At 55.1% G+C, this 23,338-nt stretch overlaps 1 protein-coding gene across 1 annotated transcript in view; it reads right to left on the bottom strand.

Moving 5' to 3' along the window:
• The window catches only part of LOC137381126 (uncharacterized), a 184,719-nt gene that overhangs the window by 37,149 nt on the left and 124,232 nt on the right, over positions 1 to 23,338 (bottom strand). The gene's annotated exons all lie outside the window — the stretch shown is intronic.

Raw genomic sequence — 23,338 nt, 5'->3', positions numbered from 1 at the left:
CCAGGTTAGATCACAGCGCACCCAGAGAGTAAACACTGGGCTGAACCGGGTTAGATCACAGTGCACCCAGAGAGTAAACACTGGGCTGGACCGGGTTAGATCACATTGCACCCAGAGAGTAAACACTGGGCTGGACCGGGTTAGATCACAGCACACCCAGAGCGTAAACACTGGGCCGGACCGGGTTAGATCACAGCGCACCCAGAGAGTAAACACTGGGCTGGACCGGGTTAGATCACAGCACACAGAGAGAGTAAACACTGGGCTGGACCGGGCTAGATCACAGCACACCTGGAGAGTAAACACTGGGCTGAACCGGGTTAGATCACAGCGTACAGAGAGAGTTAACACTGGGCTGGACCGGGTTAGATCACAGCACACCTGGAGAGTAAACACTGGGCTGAACCGGGTTAGATCACAGTGCACCCAGAGAGTAAACACTGGGCTGGACCGGGTTAGATCACAGCGCATCCACAGAGTAAACACTGGCTGGACCGGGTTAGAGCTCAGCAAACCGAGAGAGAGTAAACACTGGGCTGGACCGGCTTAGATCACAGCAAACCGAGAGAGAGTAAACACTGGGCTGGACCGGGTTAGATCACAGTGCACCCAGAGAGTAAACACTGGGCTGGACCGGGTTAGATCACAGTGCACCCAGAGAGTAAACACTGGGCTGAACCGGGTTAGATCACAGCGCACCCAGAGAGTAAACACTGGGCTGGACCGGGTTAGATCACAGTGCACCCAGAGAGTAAACACTGGGCTGGACCAGGTTAGATCACAGCAAACCGAGAGAGAGTAAACACTGGGCTGGACCGGGTTAGATCACAGCGCACCCAGAGAGTAAACACTGGGCTGGACCGGGTTAGATCACAGCGCACCCAGAGAGTAAACACTGGGCTGGACCGGGTTAGATCACAGCGCACCCAGAGAGTAAACACTGGGCTGAACCGGGTTAGATCACAGTGCACCCAGAGAGTAAACACTGGGCTGGACCAGGTTAGATCACAGCAAACCGAGAGAGAGTAAACACTGGGCTGGACCGGGTTAGATCACAGCGCACCCAGAGAGTAAACACTGGGCTGGACCGGGTTAGATCACAGCGCACCCAGAGAGTAAACACTGGGCTGGACCGGGTTAGATCACAGCGCACCCAGAGAGTAAACACTGGGCTGGACCGGGTTAGATCACAGCAAACCGAGAGAGATTAAACACTGGGCTGGACCGGGTTAGATCACAGTGCACCCAGAGAGTAAACACTGGGCTGGACCGGGTTAGATCACAGCACACCCAGAGCGTAAACACTGGGCCGGACCGGGTTAGATCACAGCGCACCCAGAGAGTAAACACTGGGCTGGACCGGGTTAGATCACAGCACACAGAGAGAGTAAACACTGGGCTGGACCGGGCTAGATCACAGCACACCTGGAGAGTAAACACTGGGCTGAACCGGGTTAGATCACAGCGTACAGAGAGAGTTAACACTGGGCTGGACCGGGTTAGATCACAGCACACCTGGAGAGTAAACACTGGGCTGAACCGGGTTAGATCACAGTGCACCCAGAGAGTAAACACTGGGCTGGACCGGGTTAGATCACAGCGCATCCACAGAGTAAACACTGGCTGGACCGGGTTAGAGCTCAGCAAACCGAGAGAGAGTAAACACTGGGCTGGACCGGCTTAGATCACAGCAAACCGAGAGAGAGTAAACACTGGGCTGGACCGGGTTAGATCACAGTGCACCCAGAGAGTAAACACTGGGCTGGACCGGGTTAGATCACAGTGCACCCAGAGAGTAAACACTGGGCTGAACCGGGTTAGATCACAGCGCACCCAGAGAGTAAACACTGGGCTGGACCGGGTTAGATCACAGTGCACCCAGAGAGTAAACACTGGGCTGGACCAGGTTAGATCACAGCAAACCGAGAGAGAGTAAACACTGGGCTGGACCGGGTTAGATCACAGCGCACCCAGAGAGTAAACACTGGGCTGGACCGGGTTAGATCACAGCGCACCCAGAGAGTAAACACTGGGCTGGACCGGGTTAGATCACAGCGCACCCAGAGAGTAAACACTGGGCTGGACCGGGTTAGATCACAGTGCACCCAGAGAGTAAACACTGGGCTGGACCAGGTTAGATCACAGCAAACCGAGAGAGAGTAAACACTGGGCTGGACCGGGTTAGATCACAGCGCACCCAGAGAGTAAACACTGGGCTGGACCGGGTTAGATCACAGCGCACCCAGAGAGTAAACACTGGGCTGGACCGGGTTAGATCACAGCGCACCCAGAGAGTAAACACTGGGCTGGACCGGGTTAGATCACAGCAAACCGAGAGAGATTAAACACTGGGCTGGACCGGGTTAGATCACAGTGCACCCAGAGAGTAAACACTGGGCTGGACCGGGTTAGATCACAGTGCACCCAGAGAGTAAACACTGGGCTGGACCAGGTAAGATCACAGCAAACCGAGAGAGAGTAAACACTGGGCTGGACCGGGTTAGATCACAGCGCACCCAGAGAGTAAACACTGGGCTGGACCGGGTTAGATCACAGTGCACCCAGAGAGTAAACACTGGGCTGGACCGGGTTAGATCACAGTGCACCCAGAGAGTAAACACTGGGCTGGACCAGGTTAGATCACAGCGCACCCAGAGAGTAAACACTGGGCTGAACCGGGTTAGATCACAGTGCACCCAGAGAGTAAACACTGGGCTGGACCGGGTTAGATCACATTGCACCCAGAGAGTAAACACTGGGCTGGACCGGGTTAGATCACAGCACACCCAGAGCGTAAACACTGGGCCGGACCGGGTTAGATCACAGCGCACCCAGAGAGTAAACACTGGGCTGGACCGGGTTAGATCACAGCACACAGAGAGAGTAAACACTGGGCTGGACCGGGCTAGATCACAGCACACCTGGAGAGTAAACACTGGGCTGAACCGGGTTAGATCACAGCGTACAGAGAGAGTTAACACTGGGCTGGACCGGGTTAGATCACAGCACACCTGGAGAGTAAACACTGGGCTGAACCGGGTTAGATCACAGTGCACCCAGAGAGTAAACACTGGGCTGGACCGGGTTAGATCACAGCGCATCCACAGAGTAAACACTGGCTGGACCGGGTTAGAGCTCAGCAAACCGAGAGAGAGTAAACACTGGGCTGGACCGGCTTAGATCACAGCAAACCGAGAGAGAGTAAACACTGGGCTGGACCGGGTTAGATCACAGTGCACCCAGAGAGTAAACACTGGGCTGGACCGGGTTAGATCACAGTGCACCCAGAGAGTAAACACTGGGCTGAACCGGGTTAGATCACAGCGCACCCAGAGAGTAAACACTGGGCTGGACCGGGTTAGATCACAGTGCACCCAGAGAGTAAACACTGGGCTGGACCAGGTTAGATCACAGCAAACCGAGAGAGAGTAAACACTGGGCTGGACCGGGTTAGATCACAGCGCACCCAGAGAGTAAACACTGGGCTGGACCGGGTTAGATCACAGCGCACCCAGAGAGTAAACACTGGGCTGGACCGGGTTAGATCACAGCGCACCCAGAGAGTAAACACTGGGCTGGACAGGGTTAGATCACAGTGCACCCAGAGAGTAAACACTGGGCTGGACCAGGTTAGATCACAGCAAACCGAGAGAGAGTAAACACTGGGCTGGACCGGGTTAGATCACAGCGCACCCAGAGAGTAAACACTGGGCTGGACCGGGTTAGATCACAGCGCACCCAGAGAGTAAACACTGGGCTGGACCGGGTTAGATCACAGCGCACCCAGAGAGTAAACACTGGGCTGGACCGGGTTAGATCACAGCAAACCGAGAGAGATTAAACACTGGGCTGGACCGGGTTAGATCACAGTGCACCCAGAGAGTAAACACTGGGCTGGACCGGGTTAGATCACAGTGCACCCAGAGAGTAAACACTGGGCTGGACCAGGTAAGATCACAGCAAACCGAGAGAGAGTAAACACTGGGCTGGACCGGGTTAGATCACAGCGCACCCAGAGAGTAAACACTGGGCTGGACCGGGTTAGATCACAGCAAACCGAGAGAGATTAAACACTGGGCTGGACCGGGTTAGATCACAGTGCACCCAGAGAGTAAACACTGGGCTGGACCGGGTTAGATCACAGTGCACCCAGAGAGTAAACACTGGGCTGGACCGGGTTAGATCACAGTGCACCCAGAGAGTAAACACTGGGCTGGACCGGGTTAGATCACAGCAAACCGAGAGAGGTTAAACACTGGGCTGGACCGGGTTAGATCACAGTGCACCCAGAGAGTAAACACTGGGCTGGACCGGGTTAGATCACAGTGCACCCAGAGAGTAAACACTGGGCTGGACCGGGTTAGATCACAGTGCACAGAGAGTAAACACTGGGCTGGACCGGGTTAGATCACAGTGCACCCAGAGAGTAAACACTGGGCTGGACCGGGTTAGATCACAGCAAACCGAGAGAGAGTAAACACTGGGCTGGACCGGGTTAGATCACAGCAAACCGAGAGAGAGTAAACACTGGGCTGGACCGGGTTAGATCACAGTGCACCCAGAGAGTAAACACTGGGCTGGACCGGGTTAGATCACAGTGCACCCAGAGAGTAAACACTGGGCTGGACCGGGTTAGATCACAGCAAACCGAGAGAGAGTAAACACTGGGCTGGACCGGGTTAGATCACAGCAAACCGAGAGAGAGTAAACACTGGGCTGGACCGGGTTAGATCACAGTGCACCCAGAGAGTAAACACTGGGCTGGACCGGGTTAGATCACAGCGCACCCAGAGAGTAAACACTGGGCTGGACCGGGTTAGATCACAGCGCACCCAGAGAGTAAACACTGGGCTGGACCGGGTTAGATCACTGAACCGGGTTAGATCACAGCGCACCCAGAGAGTAAACACTGGGCTGGACCGGGTTAGATCACATTACACCCAGAGAGTAAACACTGGGCTGGACCGGGTTAGATCACAGCACACCCAGAGAGTAAACACTGGGCCGGACCGGGTTAGATCACAGCGCACCCAGAGAGTAAACACTGGGCTGGACCAGGTTAGATCACAGCGCACCCAGAGAGTAAACACTGGGCTGGACCGGGTTAGATCACAGCGCACCCAGAGAGTAAACAATGGGCTGGACCGGGTTAGATCACAGCAAACCGAGAGAGAGTAAACACTGGGCTGGACTGGGTTAGATCACAGCGCACCCAGAGAGTAAACACTGGGCTGGACCAGGTTAGATCACAGCGCACCCAGAGAGTAAACACTGGGCTGAACCGGGTTAGATCACAGTGCACCCAGAGAGTAAACACTGGGCCGGACCGGGTTAGATCACAGCGCATCCAGAGAGTAAACACTGGGCTGGACCGGGTTAGATCACATTGCACCCAGAGAGTAAACACTGGGCTGGACCGGGTTAGATCACAGCACACCCAGAGCGTAAACACTGGGCCGGACCGGGTGAGATCACAGCGCACCCAGAGAGTAAACACTGGGCTGGACCGGGTTAGATCACAGCACACAGAGTAAACACTGGGCTGGACCGGGTTAGATCACAGCACACCTGGAGAGTAAACACTGGGCTGAACCGGGTTAGATCACAGCGCACAGAGAGAGTTAACACTGGGCTGGACCGGGTTAGATCACAGCACACCTGGAGAGTAAACACTGGGCTGAACCGGGTTAGATCACAGTGCACCCAGAGAGTAAACACTGGGCTGGACCGGGTTAGATCACAGCGCATCCACAGAGTAAACACTGGGCTGGACCGGGTTAGAGCTCAGCAAACCGAGAGAGAGTAAACACTGGGCTGGACCGGGTTAGATCACAGCAAACCGAGAGAGAGTAAACACTGGGCTGGACCGGGTTAGATCACAGCGCACCCAGAGAGTAAACACTGGGCTGGACCGGGTTAGATCACAGCGCACCCAGAGAGTAAACACTGGGCTGGACCGGGTTAGATCACAGCGCACCCAGAGAGTAAACACTGGGCTGGACGGGGTTAGATCACAGCGCACCCAGAGAGTAAACACTGGGCTGGACCGGGTTAGATCACAGCGCACCCAGAGAGTAAACACTGGGCTGGACCGGCTTAGATCACAGCGCACCCAGAGAGTAAACACTGGGCCGGACCGGGTTAGATCACAGCGCACAGAGAGAGTAAACACTGGGCTGGACCGGGTTAGAGCTCAGCAAACCGAGAGAGAGTAAACACTGGGCTGGACCGGGTTAGATCACAGCGCACAGAGAGTAAACACTGGGCTGGACCGGGTTAGATCACAGCGCACAGAGAGTAAACACTGGGCTGGACCGGGTTAGATCACAGCCCACCCAGAGAATAAACACTGGGCTGGACCGGGTTCGATCACAGCACACCCAGAGAGTAAACACTGGGCTGGACCGGGTTAGATCACAGCGCACAGAGAGTAAACACTGGGCTGGACCGGGTTAGATCACAGTGCACCCAGAGAGTAAACACTGGGCTGGACCGGGTTAGATCACAGCGCACCCAGAGAGTAAACACTGGGCTGGACCGGGTTAGATCACAGCGCACAGAGAGTAAACACTGGGCTGGACCGGGTTAGATCACAGTGCACCCAGAGAGTAAACACTGGGCTGGACCGGGTTAGATCACAGCGCACCCAGAGAGTAAACACTGGGCTGGACCGGGTTAGATCACAGCGCACCCAGAGAGTAAACACTGGGCTGGACCGGGTTAGATCACAGCGCACCCAGAGAGTAAACACTGGGCTGGACCGGCTTAGATCACAGTGCACCCAGAGAGTAAACACTGGGCCGGACCGGGTTAGATCACAGCGCACAGAGAGAGTAAACACTGGGCTGGACCGGGTTAGAGCTCAGCAAACCGAGAGAGAGTAAACACTGGGCTGAACCGGGTTGGATCACAGCGCACCCAGAGAGTAAACACTGGGCTGGACCGGGTTAGATCACAGTGCACCCAGAGAGTAAACACTGGGCTGGACCGGGTTAGATCACAGCAAACCGAGAGAGAGTAAACACTGGGCTGGACCGGGTTAGATCACAGCAAACCGAGAGAGAGTAAACACTGGGCTGGACCGGGTTAGATCACAGCAAACCGAGAGAGAGTAAACACTGGGCTGGACCGGGTTAGATCACAGCGCACCCAGAAAGTAAACACTGGGCTGGACCAGGTTAGATCACAGCGCACCCAGAGAGTAAACACTGGGCTGAACCGGGTTAGATCACAGCGCACAGAGAGAGTAAACACTGGGCTGGACCGGGTTAGATCACAGCAAACCGAGAGAGTAAACACTGGGCTGGACCGGGTTAGATCACAGTGCACCCATAGAGTAAACACTGGGCTGGACCGGGTTAGATCACAGTGCACCCAGAGAGTAAACACTGGGCTGGACCGGGTTAGATCACAGCAAACCGAGAGAGAGTAAACACTGGGCTGGACCGGGTTAGATCACAGCAAACCGAGAGAGAGTAAACACTGGGCTGGACCGGGTTAGATCACAGCAAACCGAGAGAGAGTAAACACTGGGCTGGACCGGGTTAGAACACAGCGCACCCAGAGAGTAAACACTGGGCTGGACCAGGTTAGATCACAGTGCACCCAGAGAGTAAACACTGGGCTGGACCGGGTTAGATCACAGCGCACCCAGAGAGTAAACACTGGGCTGAACCGGGTTAGATCACAGTGCACCCAGAGAGTAAACACTGGGCTGGACCGGGTTAGATCACAGCAAACCGAGAGAGAGTAAACACTGGGCTGGACCGGGTTAGATCACAGCAAACCGAGAGAGAGTAAACACTGGGCTGGACCGGGTTAGATCACAGCGCACCCAGTAAGTAAACACTGGGCTGGACCAGGTTAGATCACAGCGCACCCAGAGAGTAAACACTGGGCTGAACCGGGTTAGATCACAGTGCACCCAGAGAGTAAACACTGGGCTGGACCAGGTTAGATCACAGCGCACCCAGAGAGTAAACACTGGGCTGAACCGGGTTAGATCACAGTGCACCCAGAGAGTAAACACTGGGCTGGACCAGGTTAGATCACAGTGCACCCAGAGAGTAAACACTGGGCTGGACCAGGTTAGATCACAGCGCACCCAGAGAGTAAACACTGGGCTGACCCGGGTTAGATCACAGTGCACCCAGAGAGTAAACACTGGGCTGACCCGGGTTAGATCACAGTGCACCCAGAGAGTAAACACTGGGCTGACCCGGGTTAGATCACAGTGCACCCAGAGAGTAAACACTGGGCTGGACCAGGTTAGATCACAGCGCACCCAGAGAGTAAACACTGGGCTGGACCGGGTTAGATCACAGCAAACCGAGAGAGAGTAAACACTGGGCTGGACCGGGTTAGATCACAGCGCACCCAGAGAGTAAACACTGGGCTGGACCAGGTTAGATCACAGCGCACCCAGAGAGTAAACACTGGGCTGACCCGGGTTAGATCACAGTGCACCCAGAGAGTAAACACTGGGCTGAACCGGGTTAGATCACAGCGCACCCAGAGAGTAAACACTGGGCTGGACCGGGTTAGATCACATTGCACCCAGAGAGTAAACACTGGGCTGGACCGGGTTAGATCACAGCACACCCAGAGAGTAAACACTGGGCCGGACCGGGTTAGATCACAGCGCACCCAGAGAGTAAACACTGGGCTGGACCAGGTTAGATCACAGCGCACCCAGAGAGTAAACACTGGGCTGGACCGGGTTAGATCACAGCACACCCAGAGAGTAAACACTGGGCTGGACCGGGTTAGATCACAGCAAACCGAGAGAGAGTAAACACTGGGCTGGACCGGGTTAGATCACAGCGCACCCAGAGAGTAAACACTGGGCTGGACCAGGTTAGATCACAGCGCACCCAGAGAGTAAACATTGGGCTGAACCGGGTTAGATCACAGTGCACCCAGAGAGTAAACACTGGGCCGGACCGGGTTAGATCACAGCGCATCCAGAGAGTAAACACTGGGCTGGACCGGGTTAGATCACATTGCACCCAGAGAGTAAACACTGGGCTGGACCGGGTTAGATCACAGCACACCCAGAGCGTAAACACTGGGCCGGACCGGGTTAGATCACAGCGCACCCAGAGAGTAAACACTGGGCTGGACCGGGTTAGAGCTCAGCAAACCGAGAGAGAGTAAACACTGGGCTGGACCGGGTTAGATCACAGCGCACAGAGAGTAAACACTGGGCTGGACCGGGTTAGATCACAGCGCACAGAGAGTAAACACTGGGCTGGACCGGGTTAGATCACAGCCCACCCAGAGAATAAACACTGGGCTGGACCGGGTTCGATCACAGCACACCCAGAGAGTAAACACTGGGCTGGACCGGGTTAGATCACAGCGCACAGAGAGTAAACACTGGGCTGGACCGGGTTAGATCACAGTGCACCCAGAGAGTAAACACTGGGCTGGACCGGGTTAGATCACAGCGCACCCAGAGAGTAAACACTGGGCTGGACCGGGTTAGATCACAGCAAACCGAGAGAGAGTAAACACTGGGCTGGACCGGGTTAGATCACAGCAAACCGAGAGAGAGTAAACACTGGGCTGGACCGGGTTAGATCACAGTGCACCCAGAGAGTAAACACTGGGCTGGACCGGGTTAGATCACAGTGCACCCAGAGAGTAAACACTGGGCTGGACCGGGTTAGATCACAGCAAACCGAGAGAGAGTAAACACTGGGCTGGACCGGGTTAGATCACAGCAAACCGAGAGAGAGTAAACACTGGGCTGGACCGGGTTAGATCACAGTGCACCCAGAGAGTAAACACTGGGCTGGACCAGGTTAGATCACAGCGCACCCAGAGAGTAAACACTGGGCTGGACCGGGTTAGATCACAGCAAACCGAGAGAGAGTAAACACTGGGCTGGACCGGGTTAGATCACAGCAAACCGAGAGAGAGTAAACACTGGGCTGGACCGGGTTAGATCACAGTGCACCCAGAGAGTAAACACTGGGCTGGACCGGGTTAGATCACAGCAAACCGAGAGAGAGTAAACACTGGGCTGGACCGGGTTAGATCACAGCAAACCGAGAGAGAGTAAACACTGGGCTGGACCGGGTTAGATCACAGCAAACCGAGAGAGAGTAAACACTGGGCTGGACCGGGTTAGATCACAGCGCACCCAGAAAGTAAACACTGGGCTGGACCAGGTTAGATCACAGCGCACCCAGAGAGTAAACACTGGGCTGGACCAGGTTAGATCACAGTGCACCCAGAGAGTAAACACTGGGCTGGACCGGGTTAGATCACAGCGCACCCAGAGAGTAAACACTGGGCTGAACCGGGTTAGATCACAGTGCACCCAGAGAGTAAACACTGGGCTGGACCGGGTTAGATCACAGCAAACCGAGAGAGAGTAAACACTGGGCTGGACCGGGTTAGATCACAGCAAACCGAGAGAGAGTAAACACTGGGCTGGACCGGGTTAGATCACAGCAAACCGAGAGAGAGTAAACACTGGGCTGGACCGGGTTAGATCACAGCGCACCCAGAAAGTAAACACTGGGCTGGACCAGGTTAGATCACAGCGCACCCAGAGAGTAAACACTGGGCTGAACCGGGTTAGATCACAGTGCACCCAGAGAGTAAACATTGGGCTGGACCAGGTTAGATCACAGCGCACCCAGAGAGTAAACACTGGGCTGAACCGGGTTAGATCACAGTGCACCCAGAGAGTAAACACTGGGCTGGACCAGGTTAGATCACAGTTCACCCAGAGAGTAAACACTGGGCTGGACCAGGTTAGATCACAGCGCACCCAGAGAGTAAACACTGGGCTGACCCGGGTTAGATCACAGTGCACCCAGAGAGTAAACACTGGGCTGAACCGGGTTAGATCACAGTGCACCCAGAGAGTAAACACTGGGCTGACCCGGGTTAGATCACAGTGCACCCAGAGAGTAAACACTGGGCTGGACCAGGTTAGATCACAGCGCACCCAGAGAGTAAACACTGGGCTGGACCGGGTTAGATCACAGCAAACCGAGAGAGAGTAAACACTGGGCTGGACCGGGTTAGATCACAGCGCACCCAGAGAGTAAACACTGGGCTGGACCAGGTTAGATCACAGCGCACCCAGAGAGTAAACACTGGGCTGACCCGGGTTAGATCACAGTGCACCCAGAGAGTAAACACTGGGCTGAACCGGGTTAGATCACAGCGCACCCAGAGAGTAAACACTGGGCTGGACCGGGTTAGATCACATTACACCCAGAGAGTAAACACTGGGCTGGACCGGGTTAGATCACAGCACACCCAGAGAGTAAACACTGGGCCGGACCGGGTTAGATCACAGCGCACCCAGAGAGTAAACACTGGGCTGGACCAGGTTAGATCACAGCGCACCCAGAGAGTAAACACTGGGCTGGACCGGGTTAGATCACAGCGCACCCAGAGAGTAAACAATGGGCTGGACCGGGTTAGATCACAGCAAACCGAGAGAGAGTAAACACTGGGCTGGACCGGGTTAGATCACAGCGCACCCAGAGAGTAAACACTGGGCTGGACCAGGTTAGATCACAGCGCACCCAGAGAGTAAACACTGGGCTGAACCGGGTTAGATCACAGTGCACCCAGAGAGTAAACACTGGGCCGGACCGGGTTAGATCACAGCGCATCCAGAGAGTAAACACTGGGCTGGACCGGGTTAGATCACATTGCACCCAGAGAGTAAACACTGGGCTGGACCGGGTTAGATCACAGCACACCCAGAGCGTAAACACTGGGCCGGACCGGGTGAGATCACAGCGCACCCAGAGAGTAAACACTGGGCTGGACCGGGTTAGATCACAGCACACAGAGAGAGTAAACACTGGGCTGGACCGGGTTAGATCACAGCACACCTGGAGAGTAAACACTGGGCTGAACCGGGTTAGATCACAGCGCACAGAGAGAGTTAACACTGGGCTGGACCGGGTTAGATCACAGCACACCTGGAGAGTAAACACTGGGCTGAACCGGGTTAGATCACAGTGCACCCAGAGAGTAAACACTGGGCTGGACCGGGTTAGATCACAGCGCATCCACAGAGTAAACACTGGGCTGGACCGGGTTAGAGCTCAGCAAACCGAGAGAGAGTAAACACTGGGCTGGACAGGGTTAGATCACAGCAAACCGAGAGAGAGTAAACACTGGGCTGGACCGGGTTAGATCACAGCGCACCCAGAGAGTAAACACTGGGCTGGACCGGGTTAGATCACAGCGCACCCAGAGAGTAAACACTGGGCTGGACCGGGTTAGATCACAGCGCACCCAGAGAGTAAACACTGGGCTGGACGGGGTTAGATCACAGCGCACCCAGAGAGTAAACACTGGGCTGGACCGGGTTAGAGCTCAGCAAACCGAGAGAGAGTAAACACTGGGCTGGACCGGGTTAGATCACAGCGCACAGAGAGTAAACACTGGGCTGGACCAGGTTAGATCACAGTGCACCCAGAGAGTAAACACTGGGCTGGACCGGGTTCGATCACAGCACACCCAGAGAGTAAACACTGGGCTGGACCGGGTTAGATCACAGCGCACAGAGAGTAAACACTGGGCTGGACCGGGTTAGATCACAGTGCACCCAGAGAGTAAACACTGGGCTGGACCGGGTTAGATCACAGCGCACCCAGAGAGTAAACACTGGGCTGGACCGGGTTAGATCACAGCGCACAGAGAGTAAACACTGGGCTGGACCGGGTTAGATCACAGTGCACCCAGAGAGTAAACACTGGGCTGGACCGGGTTAGATCACAGCGCACCCAGAGAGTAAACACTGGGCTGGACCGGGTTAGATCACAGCGCACCCAGAGAGTAAACACTGGGCTGGACCGGGTTAGATCACAGCGCACCCAGAGAGTAAACACTGGGCTGGACCGGCTTAGATCACAGTGCACCCAGAGAGTAAACACTGGGCCGGACCGGGTTAGATCACAGCGCACAGAGAGAGTAAACACTGGGCTGGACCGGGTTAGAGCTCAGCAAACCGAGAGAGAGTAAACACTGGGCTGAACCGGGTTAGATCACAGCGCACCCAGAGAGTAAACACTGGGCTGGACCGGGTTAGATCACAGTGCACCCAGAGAGTAAACACTGGGCTGGACCGGGTTAGATCACAGCAAACCGAGAGAGAGTAAACACTGGGCTGGACCGGGTTAGATCACAGCAAACCGAGAGAGAGTAAACACTGGGCTGGACCGGGTTAGATCACAGCAAACCGAGAGAGAGTAAACACTGGGCTGGACCAGGTTAGATCACAGCGCACCCAGAGAGTAAACACTGGGCTGAACCGGGTTAGATCACAGCGCACAGAGAGAGTAAACACTGGGCTGGACCGGGTTAGATCACAGCAAACCGAGAGAGTAAACACTGGGCTGGACCGGGTTAGATCACAGTGCACCCATAGAGTAAACACTGGGCTGGACCGGGTTAGATCACAGTGCACCCAGAGAGTAAACACTGGGCTGGACCGGGTTAGATCACAGCAAACCGAGAGAGAGTAAACACTGGGCTGGACCGGGTTAGATCACAGCAAACCGAGAGAGAGTAAACACTGGGCTGGACCGGGTTAGATCACAGCAAACCGAGAGAGAGTAAACACTGGGCTGGACCGGGTTAGAACACAGCGCACCCAGAGAGTAAACACTGGGCTGGACCAGGTTAGATCACAGTGCACCCAGAGAGTAAACACTGGGCTGGACCGGGTTAGATCACAGCGCACCCAGAGAGTAAACACTGGGCTGAACCGGGTTAGATCACAGTGCACCCAGAGAGTAAACACTGGGCTGGACCGGGTTAGATCACAGCAAACCGAGAGAGAGTAAACACTGGGCTGGACCGGGTTAGATCACAGCAAACCGAGAGAGAGTAAACACTGGGCTGGACCGGGTTAGATCACAGCGCACCCAGTAAGTAAACACTGGGCTGGACCAGGTTAGATCACAGCGCACCCAGAGAGTAAACACTGGGCTGAACCGGGTTAGATCACAGTGCACCCAGAGAGTAAACACTGGGCTGGACCAGGTTAGATCACAGCGCACCCAGAGAGTAAACACTGGGCTGAACCGGGTTAGATCACAGTGCACCCAGAGAGTAAACACTGGGCTGGACCAGGTTAGATCACAGTGCACCCAGAGAGTAAACACTGGGCTGGACCAGGTTAGATCACAGCGCACCCAGAGAGTAAACACTGGGCTGACCCGGGTTAGATCACAGTGCACCCAGAGAGTAAACACTGGGCTGACCCGGGTTAGATCACAGTGCACCCAGAGAGTAAACACTGGGCTGACCCGGGTTAGATCACAGTGCACCCAGAGAGTAAACACTGGGCTGGACCAGGTTAGATCACAGCGCACCCAGAGAGTAAACACTGGGCTGGACCGGGTTAGATCACAGCAAACCGAGAGAGAGTAAACACTGGGCTGGACCGGGTTAGATCACAGCGCACCCAGAGAGTAAACACTGGGCTGGACCAGGTTAGATCACAGCGCACCCAGAGAGTAAACACTGGGCTGACCCGGGTTAGATCACAGTGCACCCAGAGAGTAAACACTGGGCTGAACCGGGTTAGATCACAGCGCACCCAGAGAGTAAACACTGGGCTGGACCGGGTTAGATCACATTGCACCCAGAGAGTAAACACTGGGCTGGACCGGGTTAGATCACAGCACACCCAGAGAGTAAACACTGGGCCGGACCGGGTTAGATCACAGCGCACCCAGAGAGTAAACACTGGGCTGGACCAGGTTAGATCACAGCGCACCCAGAGAGTAAACACTGGGCTGGACCGGGTTAGATCACAGCGCACCCAGAGAGTAAACACTGGGCTGGACCGGGTTAGATCACAGCAAACCGAGAGAGAGTAAACACTGGGCTGGACCGGGTTAGATCACAGCGCACCCAGAGAGTAAACACTGGGCTGGACCAGGTTAGATCACAGCGCACCCAGAGAGTAAACATTGGGCTGAACCGGGTTAGATCACAGTGCACCCAGAGAGTAAACACTGGGCCGGACCGGGTTAGATCACAGCGCATCCAGAGAGTAAACACTGGGCTGGACCGGGTTAGATCACATTGCACCCAGAGAGTAAACACTGGGCTGGACCGGGTAAGATCACAGCACACCCAGAGCGTAAACACTGGGCCGGACCGGGTTAGATCACAGCGCACCCAGAGAGTAAACACTGGGCTGGACCGGGTTAGAGCTCAGCAAACCGAGAGAGAGTAAACACTGGGCTGGACCGGGTTAGATCACAGCGCACAGAGAGTAAACACTGGGCTGGACCGGGTTAGATCACAGCGCACAGAGAGTAAACACTGGGCTGGACCGGGTTAGATCACAGCCCACCCAGAGAATAAACACTGGGCTGGACCGGGTTCGATCACAGCACACCCAGAGAGTAAACACTGGGCTGGACCGGGTTAGATCACAGCGCACAGAGAGTAAACACTGGGCTGGACCGGGTTAGATCACAGTGCACCCAGAGAGTAAACACTGGGCTGGACCGGGTTAGATCACAGCGCACCCAGAGAGTAAACACTGGGCTGGACCGGGTTAGATCACAGCGCACAGAGAGTAAACACTGGGCTGGACCGGGTTAGATCACAGTGCACCCAGAGAGTAAACACTGGGCTGGACCGGGTTAGATCACAGCGCACCCAGAGAGTAAACACTGGGCTGGACCGGGTTAGATCACAGCGCACCCAGAGAGTAAACACTGGGCTGGACCAGGTTAGATCACAGCGCACCCAGAGAGTAAACACTGGGCTGGACCGGCTTAGATCACAGTGCACCCAGAGAGTAAACACTGGGCCGGACCGGGTTAGATCACAGCGCACAGAGAGAGTAAACACTGGGCTGGACCGGGTTAGAGCTCAGCAAACCGAGAGAGAGTAAACACTGGGCTGAACCGGGTTAGATCACAGCGCACCCAGAGAGTAAACACTGGGCTGGACCGGGTTAGATCACAGTGCACCCAGAGAGTAAACACTGGGCTGGACCGGGTTAGATCACAGCAAACCGAGAGAGAGTAAACACTGGGCTGGACCGGGTTAGATCACAGCAAACCGAGAGAGAGTAAACACTGGGCTGGACCGGGTTAGATCACAGCAAACCGAGAGAGAGTAAACACTGGGCTGGACCGGGTTAGATCACAGCGCACCCAGAAAGTAAACACTGGGCTGGACCAGGTTAGATCACAGCGCACCCAGAGAGTAAACACTGGGCTGAACCGGGTTAGATCACAGCGCACAGAGAGAGTAAACACTGGGCTGGACCGGGTTAGATCACAGCAAACCGAGAGAGTAAACACTGGGCTGGACCGGGTTAGATCACAGTGCACCCATAGAGTAAACACTGGGCTGGACCGGGTTAGATCACAGTGCACCCAGAGAGTAAACACTGGGCTGGACCGGGTTAGATCACAGCAAACCGAGAGAGAGTAAACACTGGGCTGGACCGGGTTAGATCACAGCAAACCGAGAGAGAGTAAACACTGGGCTGGACCGGGTTAGATCACAGCAAACCGAGAGAGAGTAAACACTGGGCTGGACCGGGTTAGAACACAGCGCACCCAGAGAGTAAACACTGGGCTGGACCAGGTTAGATCACAGTGCACCCAGAGAGTAAACACTGGGCTGGACCGGGTTAGATCACAGCGCACCCAGAGAGTAAACACTGGGCTGAACCGGGTTAGATCACAGTGCACCCAGAGAGTAAACACTGGGCTGGACCGGGTTAGATCACAGCAAACCGAGAGAGAGTAAACACTGGGCTGGACCGGGTTAGATCACAGCAAACCGAGAGAGAGTAAACAGTGGGCTGGACCGGGTTAGATCACAGTGCACCCAGTAAGTAAACACTGGGCTGGACCAGGTTAGATCACAGCGCACCCAGAGAGTAAACACTGGGCTGAACCGGGTTAGATCACAGTGCACCCAGAGAGTAAACACTGGGCTGGACCAGGTTAGATCACAGCGCACCCAGAGAGTAAACACTGGGCTGAACCGGGTTAGATCACAGTGCACCCAGAGAGTAAACACTGGGCTGGACCAGGTTAGATCACAGTGCACCCAGAGAGTAAACACTGGGCTGGACCAGGTTAGATCACAGCGCACCCAGAGAGTAAACACTGGGCTGACCCGGGTTAGATCACAGTGCACCCAGAGAGTAAACACTGGGCTGACCCGGGTTAGATCACAGTGCACCCAGAGAGTAAACACTGGGCTGACCCGGGTTAGATCACAGTGCACCCAGAGAGTAAACACTGGGCTGGACCAGGTTAGATCACAGCGCACCCAGAGAGTAAACACTGGGCTGGACCGGGTTAGATCACAGCAAACCGAGAGAGAGTAAACACTGGGCTGGACCGGGTTAGATCACAGCGCACCCAGAGAGTAAACACTGGGCTGGACCAGGTTAGATCACAGCGCACCCAGAGAGTAAACACTGGGCTGACCCGGGTTAGATCACAGTGCACCCAGAGAGTAAACACTGGGCTGAACCGGGTTAGATCACAGCGCACCCAGAGAGTAAACACTGGGCTGGACCGGGTTAGATCACATTGCACCCAGAGAGTAAACACTGGGCTGGACCGGGTTAGATCACAGCACACCCAGAGAGTAAACACTGGGCCGGACCGGGTTAGATCACAGCGCACCCAGAGAGTAAACACTGGGCTGGACCAGGTTAGATCACAGCGCACCCAGAGAGTAAACACTGGGCTGGACCGGGTTAGATCACAGCGCACCCAGAGAGTAAACACTGGGCTGGACCGGGTTAGATCACAGCAAACCGAGAGAGAGTAAACACTGGGCTGGACCGGGTTAGATCACAGCGCACCCAGAGAGTAAACACTGGGCTGGACCAGGTTAGATCACAGCGCACCCAGAGAGTAAACATTGGGCTGAACCGGGTTAGATCACAGTGCACCCAGAGAGTAAACACTGGGCCGGACCGGGTTAGATCACAGCGCATCCAGAGAGTAAACACTGGGCTGGACCGGGTTAGATCACATTGCACCCAGAGAGTAAACACTGGGCTGGACCGGGTTAGATCACAGCACACCCAGAGCGTAAACACTGGGCCGGACCGGGTTAGATCACAGCGCACCCAGAGAGTAAACACTGGGCTGGACCGGGTTAGATCACAGCACACAGAGAGAGTAAACACTGGGCTGGACCGGGTTAGATCACAGCACACCTGGAGAGTAAACACTGGGCTGAACCGGGTTAGATCACAGCGCACAGAGAGAGTTAACACTGGGCTGGACCGGGTTAGATCACAGCACACCTGGAGAGTAAACACTGGGCTGAACCGGGTTAGATCACAGTGCACCCAGAGAGTAAACACTGGGCTGGACCGGGTTAGATCACAGCGCATCCACAGAGTAAACACTGGGCTGGACCGGGTTAGAGCTCAGCAAACCGAGAGAGAGTAAACACTGGGCTGGACCGGGTTAGATCACAGCAAACCGAGAGAGAGTAAACACTGGGCTGGACCGGGTTAGATCACAGCGCACCCAGAGAGTAAACACTGGGCTGGACCGGGTTAGATCACAGCGCACCCAGAGAGTAAACACTGGGCTGGACGGGGTTAGATCACAGCGCACCCAGAGAGTAAACACTGGGCTGGACCGGGTTAGATCACAGCGCACCCAGAGAGTAAACACTGGGCTGGACCGGCTTAGATCACAGCGCACCCAGAGAGTAAACACTGGGCCGGACCGGGTTAGATCACAGCGCACAGAGAGAGTAAACACTGGGCTGGACCGGGTTAGAGCTCAGCAAACCGAGAGAGAGTAAACACTGGGCTGGACCGGGTTAGATCACAGCGCACAGAGAGTAAACACTGGGCTGGACCGGGTTAGATCACAGCGCACAGAGAGTAAACACTGGGCTGGACCGGGTTAGATCACAGCCCACCCAGAGAATAAACACTGGGCTGGACCGGGTTCGATCACAGCACACCCAGAGAGTAAACACTGGGCTGGACCGGGTTAGATCACAGCGCACAGAGAGTAAACACTGGGCTGGACCGGGTTAGATCACAGTGCACCCAGAGAGTAAACACTGGGCTGGACCGGGTTAGATCACAGCGCACCCAGAGAGTAAACACTGGGCTGGACCGGGTTAGATCACAGCGCACCCAGAGAGTAAACACTGGGCTGGACCGGGTTAGATCACAGCGCACCCAGAGAGTAAACACTGGGCTGGACCGGCTTAGATCACAGCGCACCCAGAGAGTAAACACTGGGCCGGACCGGGTTAGATCACAGCGCACAGAGAGAGTAAACACTGGGCTGGACCGGGTTCGAGCTCAGCAAACCGAGAGAGAGTAAACACTGGGCTGAACCGGGTTAGATCACAGCGCACCCAGAGAGTAAACACTGGGCTAGATCGGGTTAGATCACAGCGCACAGAGAGTAAACACTGGGCTGGACCGGGTTAGATCACAGCGCACAGAGAGTAAACACTGGGCTGGACCGGGTTAGATCACAGCACACCCAGAGAATAAACACTGGGCTGGACCGGGTTCGATCACAGCACACCCAGAGAGTAAACACTGGGCTGGACCGGGTTAGATCACAGCGCACAGAGAGTAAACACTGGGCTGGACCGGGTTAGATCACAGTGCACCCAGAGAGTAAACACTGGGCTGGACCGGGTTAGATCACAGTGCACCCAGAGAGTAAACACTGGGCTGGACCGGGTTAGATCACAGCGCACCCAGAGAGTAAACACTGGGCTGGACCGGGTTAGATCACAGCGCACCCAGAGAGTAAACACTGGGCTGGACCGGGTTAGATCACAGCGCACCCAGAGAGTAAACACTGGGCTGGACCGGCTTAGATCACAGCGCACCCAGAGAGTAAACACTGGGCCGGACCGGGTTAGATCACAGCGCACAGAGAGAGTAAACACTGGGCTGGACCGGGTTCGAGCTCAGCAAACCGAGAGAGAGTAAACACTGGGCTGAACCGGGTTAGATCACAGTGCACCCAGAGAGTAAACACTGGGCTGGACCGGGTTAGATCACAGTGCACCCAGAGAGTAAACACTGGGCTAGACCGGGTTAGATCACAGCGCACAGAGAGTAAACACTGGGCTGGACCGGGTTAGATCACAGCGCACAGAGAGTAAACACTGGGCTGGACCGGGTTAGATCACAGCACACCCAGAGAATAAACACTGGGCTGGACCGGGTTCGATCACAGCACACCCAGAGAGTAAACACTGGGCTGGACCGGGTTAGATCACAGCGCACAGAGAGTAAACACTGGGCTGGACCGGGTTAGATCACAGTGCACCCAGAGAGTAAACACTGGGCAGGACCAGGGAACCCAAGGGGGTGAAAGACAGTAAAAGATAAAAATCATTGCCAGGTGTCAGCTGTGACCTAAAAAACTTGCATTTCTATAACACCTTTTACATCCCCAGGACATCCCAAAGCACTTTACACTAATGAAGTACTTTCAAAGTATAATCAGTGTTGGAATGTAGGAAACGCTGGAACCAATTTGCACACAGCAAGATCCCACAAACAATGCAATAAACATCAGATAATCTGGTTCAGTGATGGCGACTCAGGGACCTATATTGACCAGGACACTGGGGAAACCTTCCTGCTCACCTTCAAAACAGTGGCTGTGGGATCTTTTATTTCCACCTGAGGAGGCAGACGGGGCCTCAATTTAACATCATGTCTGAAGGATCTGCACAGTGCAGCACTCCCTCAGTACTGATCCTCTGACAATGCAGCACTCCCTCAGTACTGACCCTCCAGCAGTGCAGCGCTCCCTCAGTACTGAACCTCCGACAGTGCAGCATTCCCTCAGTACTGACCCTCCGACAGTGCATCACTCCCTCAGGACTGACCCCCTGGCAGTGCAGCACTCCCTCAGGACTGACCCTCCGACAGTGCAGCACTCCCTCAGTACTGACCCTCCGACAGTGCATCACTCCGTCAGGACTGACCCCCCGGCAGTGCAGCACTCCCTCAGGACTGACCCTCCGACAGTGCATCACTCCCTCAGGACTGACCCCCTGGCAGTGCAGCACTCCCTCAGGACTGACCCTCCGACAGTGCAGCACTCCCTCAGTACTGACCCTCCGACAGTGCATCACTCCGTCAGGACTGACCCCCCGGCAGTGCAGCACTCCCTCAGGACTGACCCTCCGACAGTGCAGCACTCCCTCAGTACTGACCCTCCAACAGTGCAGCACTCCCTCAGTACTGACCCCAGACAGTGCAGCACTCCCTCAGTACTGACCCCAGACAGTGCAGCACTCCCTCAGTACTGACCCTCCGACAGTGCAGCATTCCCTCAGTACTGACCCTCCTACGGTGCAGCACTCCCTCAGTACTGACCCTCCGACGGTGCAGCTCTGCCTCAGTACTAACCCTCTGACAGTGCAGCACTCCCTCAGTACTGACCCTCCGACAGTGCAGCACTCCCTCAGTACTGACCTCAGACAGTGCAGCACTCCCTCAGTACTGACCCTCCGACAGTGCAGCACTCCCTCAGGACTGACCCCCCGACAGTGCAGCCCTCCCTCAGTACTGACCATCCGACAGTGCAGCACTCCCTCAGGACTGACCCCCCAGCAGTGCAGCACTCCCTCAGTACTGACCCTCTGACAGTGCCATACTCCCTCAGTACTGACCCTCCGACGGTGCAGCACTCCCTCAGTACTGACCCTCCGACGGTGCAGCTCTGCCTCAGTACTAACCCTCCGACAGTGCAGCACTTCCTCAGTACTGACCCTCCGACAGTGCAGCACTCCCTCAGTACTGACCCTCCGACAGTGCAGCACTCCCTCAGTACTGGCCCTCCGACAGTGCAGCACTCCCTCAGTACTGGCCCTCCGACAGTGCAGCACTCCCTCAGTACTGACCCTCCGACGGTGCAGCTCTGCCTCAGTACTAACCCTCCGACAGTGCAGCACTTCCTCAGTACTGACCCTCCGACAGTGCAGCACTCCCTCAGTACTGACCCTCCGACAGTGCAGCACTCCCTCAGTACTGGCCCTCCGACAGTGCAGCACTCCCTCAGTACTGACCCTCCGACAGTGCAGCACTCCCTCAGTACCGACCCTCCAACAGTGCAGCACTCCCTCAGTACCGACCCTCCGATAGTGCAGCACTCCCTCAGTACTGACCCTCCGACAGTGCAGCACTCCCTCAGTACTGACCTTCCGACAGTGCAGCACTCCGTCAGTACTGACCCTCCGACAGTGCTGCACTCCCTCAGTACTGACCCTCCGACAATGCAGCACTCCCTCAGTACTGACCCTCCGACAGTGCTGCACTCCCTCAGTACTGACCCTCCGACAATGCAGCACTCCCTCAGTACTGCACACTCTCAGTATTGAGCAGAAGTTTCATCCTAGGTTTTGGTTCTCAAGTCTCAGCGAACAGCACAATCGAATCGGGAGCAGGAGGAGGCCATTCGGCCCCTCGATCCTGCTCCGCCATTTAATAAGATCATGGCTGATCTTCTACCTCAACTCCACTTTCACACACTATCCCAAAATCCCTTATATCCCAAAAATCCATGGACCTCTGACTTGAATGTACTTAACGACTGAGCCTCCCACAACTTTCTGGGATAGAGCATTCTCAAGAGTCACAACCACCTTAGTGAGGAAATTTATCATCTCAGTCCTGAATACCCGACCCCCTATTCCGAGACTGTGACCCCCGTCTTCTTGAATTCCCAGCCAGGGGAAACATTTTCTCAGTATCTACTCTTAAGAATTTTATGTTTCAATAAGATCACCTCTCATTCTTCAGAACTCCACAGAATGTAGGCCTAGTCTACTCAAACTCTCCACATAAGACAATCCCCTCATCCCAGGATTCAGTCTAGTGAACCTATGCTGCACTCCCTCTGGGTCTAGTATTTTCTTCTTTAGGTAAGTTTGAGGAGCTGTACTGAATGGGTGAACATGTTCAGTCAGTGAAAGCCAAGCATCAGTTGCTCACTCTCAGTGGGATGCTATTGAGATTAATGAGAGAATGATAGATACAGATTTGAGGCTGATGCGTTCTGGGCTGCGTTGCTTAGACTGCATTACTGATGTGGTAAATGCTGGCATGAGTCAAAGTTATCACTGTCCTGAACCATTACAATTCTAGTAGGGTATGATTCGGTGTTAGTCTGCTGAATGGGTCCTGCATCAAGCACTGCTCCTCTATTGACTCCTCTGCTGGCTTCTGCACTGGTCTTTGTCTGAACCCGTGCCCCCTGCAAGCTACAGGACCACTGTTGGAGTAGAATTTGATTGACAGCATCAGGAGAGGGGCATTTAAGTCGGAGATGAGGAGGAATTT

This window comes from Heterodontus francisci, chromosome 2 (assembly GCF_036365525.1).
Source record: "Heterodontus francisci isolate sHetFra1 chromosome 2, sHetFra1.hap1, whole genome shotgun sequence".
Taxonomy (NCBI): Eukaryota; Metazoa; Chordata; class Chondrichthyes; order Heterodontiformes; family Heterodontidae; genus Heterodontus; species Heterodontus francisci.
This window is presented reverse-complemented; position numbering and strand designations above follow the sequence as displayed.